The sequence below is a fragment of the Nannobrachium achirus genome (genome assembly GCF_963921795.1).
Source record: "Nannobrachium achirus genome assembly, chromosome: 24".
Taxonomy (NCBI): Eukaryota; Metazoa; Chordata; class Actinopteri; order Myctophiformes; family Myctophidae; genus Nannobrachium; species Nannobrachium achirus.
Genome location: NC_137831.1, coordinates 41,977,476 through 41,983,475, shown reverse-complemented (window position 1 = coordinate 41,983,475; position 6,000 = coordinate 41,977,476).

The following is a 6,000-nucleotide window of genomic DNA, read 5'->3' as shown; positions in this document are numbered from 1 at the left end:
ACAACTGGACTCACAAAATAATTCTGTGCACTTCGGTTTTGTACAGCAGTGTTCATTTTGTTGACTAAGACTAAAAGACTACGATTTTGATATTTAGTCGACTAGTCTAATCTATGACTAAAGAATTCAGATGACCAAATAGGACTAAAACTAAATGGAGTGTTATTCAAAAGACTAAGACTAAATCAGAATTTGCTGTCAAAATTATCACTGGCATGGCCTGGACGGCTGGTGTAGCCGTCTGGGCACCTAGGCTGTTAATCCAGCCTACAACGTGTTGCGGGTTCGAGCCCCGATCCTGACGACCTTTGCTGCGTGTCACTCCCCCATCTCTCTCCCCATTTCCTGTCAGTCTACTATATACTTATCAACAAGGCAGAAAAAGCTACAAAAATATCTCAAAATTAATAATAAAATAGGACTAAAACTAAATGGTGTGTTAGTCAAAAGACAAGACTAAATAAGATTTTCTGTCAAAATGTACACTGTTGTACAGACCAGAAAGGTACCAGGTGCCCCCACCCCCAACCACACACATTTTGAGTATAAGACCACTTCCTCTTGATTCATTGTCTTCATTGTATGTCACGATTAGAACAGTCTGGTGTAGTGATTTACTTTAACTGCTGATCATCATGACTGGAAACTGTTTTAAAATGATGCTCATTCTTTTTGGTCTCATTTTGCTTGATGATATATGTCACCCCACTGAAGGTAGGACATCTGTAAAGTCTGTCTTATTTCTATGCTAAAAGGTACAGGCCACAGCTACAGTATACTGTATCAGCTTCCTCATGCTGCGGTAATTAACTCTTGAGCTGTCTACAGAGGATCAAGGAGGGATGTGAAGACTGATAAAACAAACAAATATAGGCTATACATTGTTACATTTAATTTGCAGGAAGTCAAATTTCATTTTGTTAATCTTGTGCTATACGCAGTGGTGGAAAAAGTACTCAATTTCTGTACTTGAGTAAAAGTATCAATACTGCAATGTAAAGTACTCCGTTACAAGTAAAAGTCTGTAATTCAGAATGTACTTGAGTAAAAGTCCGAAAGTGTTGGCATCAAAATGTACTTAAAGTACCAAATGTACAATATGTTTGAAGATAGCCGATCTACAAGCTCACAATGTGTCACGATGCGATGCGTTGTGAGCTTGTAGATCTGCTATTTTCAAATTGCCAAGGTATAAAATAGGGCTACAGTGGTTTATGTATGTTTTATAATGTCATAATTTATATCTACAAAGTAACTAGTAACTAAAGTTTTCAAATAAATGTAGTGGAGTAAAAGTACAATATTTGGATCTGAGATGTAGTGGAGTAGAAGTAAAAGTATTGGAAATTGGAAATACTCAAGTGAAGTACAAATACCTAAAAAGTGTACTTAAGTACCGTACTTAAGTAATGTACTTAGTTAGTTTACACCACTGGCTATAGCCCACATGTGCAAAACCTGTAAAGCATGTTAAGTGATGTTATTCACACTATTTAAACTCAACAAATATTTTTCTTAATACAGTGTCTCTTGTGAAAACCATCGGTGAAGAACCAGATGTCACTCCAGTATGTGCCCATCAAACATTTAATGTCATCATAAGCATAATATGTAATATCAAAACAGCAAAGAAAGGAGGAGAAGAATGTCGACTTCTGTATAGCTACGAGAATGGCATTGAGAGCTCTTGCGACTCTAGGATCACTCTCTTAAAAGAGAAAGAGAAAATGTTTCTACACCTCAAGAACTTAACAACTGAATATAATGGCATCTATAATTGTGATTGTACATTCAGTGGAGGAAGGAATTTTGTCGGACTCAACATTACTGTGAACAGTAAGTTTTCCTTACCACGTTTGAGTATTTATATTGTACATTGTGTGTTGGATGAACAGAAAGGTTAGCCGTTGATGTTTGTGGTTTAAACCGTGGGTCCCTGTCCAACAATTCAATTCAAAGGAGCTTTATTAGCTTTTATGAGAAAACATACGTTTACATTGCAAGTGTCAAACACTGAAACAGTGAAACCAACACTGAATTCTTTGGTTATAGTTTGCAGTTCTATTTCCCAAGTATGTGATTAAATCAAATGTATTTGCTGTGAGATCAACACCAGTAAATGTAAGAGAAAATGCAACAAATACACTGATTGGTCCACTTACTGTAAACAGCCACCAATAACCACTTGTATTAAAGCTGCAATCCATTATGTCTGTGTCTCCTGATGGAGAGAGGTTTAATTGCACAGCAATGTCCGGATGACAATAAAGATGGTGATCTAGTGTCCAATCCGGAGCAGCATCTACCGTATAGACATTATCAGGTGTCCTACCTACATAGAATGTTCAGTGGATGTAGAGAGACCACCTCTCACCACTGCAACATCCAATTTCTGTCATTGGATTGGATGGAAGATTTGAAAAGTAAAGTGAAAGAAGTGAAAAGTCCTGCAATATAGCATTAACCCTTATTTGCAGAACTAGGGTAGGTTACCTTCCTGCCCTTGAAGTGAACGATGACATCTTATGGCATAAGAAAATATAACACTATTTTCACCAGGTGGATGTGTCACTCCGATACAAGACTCTTAATTTCTCTTTCTTCTCTTTCTTAGTAACCCACACAGAGAATGTTGAAGAAAACAGCCTGCCTCCTACCCAAACGGTGCATATTGAGGAATACAGCCCGGCTCCTACTGTGTTGACTGTGGTTCTGTCCATATCTGTCCCTGTTCTCATCCTAACTGGGATTATCCTGTGGAAAATATGTCAAAGGTATAAAGAGTGACCTTTAATGTTAAAATAATTCACACAAATACAATTTGTAATACTTCATTCAATTATTACAAAGTGAGGCTCCAAATTAGAAATGTTTGATAAATTGTGTATTATAATGCTATTTAGTGCTTTCATAGCAACATCGCTATATTTTGTTATATTTTGTTTTCTATGAAACAGAAGGAGAAATGCGTCCACCACAGCAGCAACTCTTCGTTCTACAGTGAACAGGGCAAGTTTTTTTTTCTTGTATTTTCAAAAATATAAACTTTGCCAGGCACACTACATCCGTGGTTCCATCATTTGCTCATACACATCTAATTAATTAAACCTTTTAAATGCATTTTCATAGGACCAAGAGGACCAAGACACATACACTGCTCTCCAGCACCCAGACAGTGATCTCTACCAGACTGTCCAGTCAGGACCGTTCCAATAGAATTATGATTGAGGGGCACAGTGGTAAAGTCCATGCCTACCGGTTACACCCCGCCATTCCGAAACACCGCCATTCCGAACATTGACTTCTAACCCTAACCCTAACCCTAACCCTTACCCTAACCCTAACCCTAACCCTAACCCTACCCCTACCCCTAACCCTAACCCTAACCCTAACCCTAACCCTGTTTCGGAATGGAGGTGTTTCGGAATGGCGGTCTGACACCATTCCTACCATCGCAGAGGTTATGGGTTCGAAACCACTGTCTGTGGTTTGTTGAGTGTCTATACGAACGCCTGTGTTTCAAATGTGGGATGACCTGTGATTTCATGCCGTACTTTTTATTTCCGCTTTATCTATTAGTTTGGTCATTAAGGTACACAGAATGAGAGGCCTGCTCTGCTGGAAACATCGCAAAAAAAGGTTATGGCCATCACTTTTCTTTTGATAAGTCATCACTTTTCACAGTTTTATGGGTCGGTTTTTAGCCCAAGGAATGTTTTTCATACAAAACAAATGCTTGCAATGTATTCAGAATCATAAAAAAACACTAGTTTGACCCCTCGCATGCTACTTAAAGCACTAAAGCAGTTCTTTTCTTTTTATATATATTTTTCTTTTCCTCTATAGTGAAGTCAATGGGACAGTGAATATACAGAAACTTTTTTCGATGCGATGTGTCCGGCAGAGCAGGCCTCTCATTCTGTGGACCTTAATGACCAAACTAATAGATAAAACAGAAATAAAAAGTGCGGCATGACATCACAGGTTCAACCCTATATTCCTTGAGCTTTTGGGCCTGTGGATCCCCGACTATTAGGGGAAGGAAGCTGGCCGGCGAAGGTGACATTACTGCTGAATGCTGATAACACTGCACGTATTCTGGAGCTGGGGCCTGGGGGCGGCACCTGTAATGACTAGTTGTGGAGAAAAAGGGGTAAAAAAGAGACTGTGGAGGAGAGTCCGAAGTTCGTGGCATTTGATTAGTGGAACAAGTTAGCTAGCACAATATAATTGCTGAAGCCAATGTGATCAATTATGCTAATACTTTCTGAATAATATAGGCTATTTGTTATTAACTACTGTAAAAAACATACAGTAGATGTAAAAGTCTAGTTTAGAGCACACAAGTCCTGTACCACATTAATAAAGACAGTACAAGGCACAGTAAGGAGGACAAGTCTACATTTGTTTACTCACTTCCTCATAGGAAGTGGCCATCCTATGTTGTGCTTTGAAAAGGGTAGCTATCCTGTCTTGTATGTAAGTCTAATGACAACTGGCAACAGAATTACAATTATTTATATAAAAACATTTTAACCTTTTTTTGACCTCTTGAACGAATTTTCATTTTAGAAACTTAATGTTGAAAGCAAAGCTGAAATATTTTAACATGGTTCTAAGAAAATGGCTTTCCAGCAAGGTGAAGTAGAGCAGCATTTCAACACTGGAAGAAGCTGTTGTCACAAAAATGGTGTTCCTCTGAATTGCTTTCCATTGTATAAAACTGTTACCACAGAGCCAAAGTATCTACTACCAGACCTCCCTTAAGCCACTCCTGGTAGGTGGTGAGAAAACCCCCTTCACCAAGATGAAATCTATTATGGCCTGACTCTGCCACTTTGGTGTATTGCTGCCACCTATGGGTTTATGTTGTGTGATAATAGACTGGAAAATATCCAACAATTTATTGTAAAGTTTAATTTATTTGGTAATTCCATAAATCAACCAACAATTCTGTCCTTCAAAAGAAATGGCCTAGCCTAGGCTATATTTGGTGATACAAAATATGATATTTGATATTACTATTCAAATAAAAACATTAATTTATGTAACCTTTATCTTTGGAATATTGTTATCCATCACAAATGATATGACCACGAATGAATACTTTTATTTTGGAGATATACAGTGTTACTGTCATGTTCTAATCTACACTATCATAAGATCACACCTTTCCCCTCTTTGTTTCCAGCTAATATTTTGTACAGTTGTGTTGTACAATTCCAATAAAATGCTATACTAAGCCATTATACACTTGATGTCTGACTTGACTTAATTATTATTATTGAGACCATGATGATGATTATGGGTGAATCAAGTAGGCTATTCCAAGGGCCTGTAGCAAAACATAATGCATGGATTGCATTGATGTATTTAATGTAGAGTGAATGAGATTTGTAAAAGTTCACGAAGGCTCACATTAACTGAGGCAGAACTGATGTTCTCTCAGCTATCGAACGCTGAATAATTGCAAAAGGTCCAGTTTCACATAGGCTACTGTGTAATTCACGTATTCCCTTGCTGTTGTGTCTTTAACAGCAAACAGCTGGACGGGATAGAGCCTCATACAGCGTTGAGCTTTTCAGCATACAATCTACACTGACTGCTGCCGAATGTGCTGATACAGCTACAGTACATGACCTAAAACTAAACTGCCTATTATGTACTGTACTGTACTGTACTGTACTGTACTGTACTGTAGGCTATGTGTTCCACAACTACTGTACCCTATTAGACTTGATGCTATTTAGAATGTATACTGTAGTAGTAGCTTACCACCCAAGATTGGATTAAAAGAGTAGTTCACCCCCAAAATGACTTTTCTTTTCTATTTATTACTCACGCAATAGAAACTTGAGTTCAATAATATGTTTTTGTATTTACAGCATTTCTAGGACAACAATAAAAAAAAAGATTATCATAAATGTATCCCCATTGATTCCAGATGTCCCCATCATGTTTTGTCTTAATGCGACAAATACAAAAAGATATTATTGAACT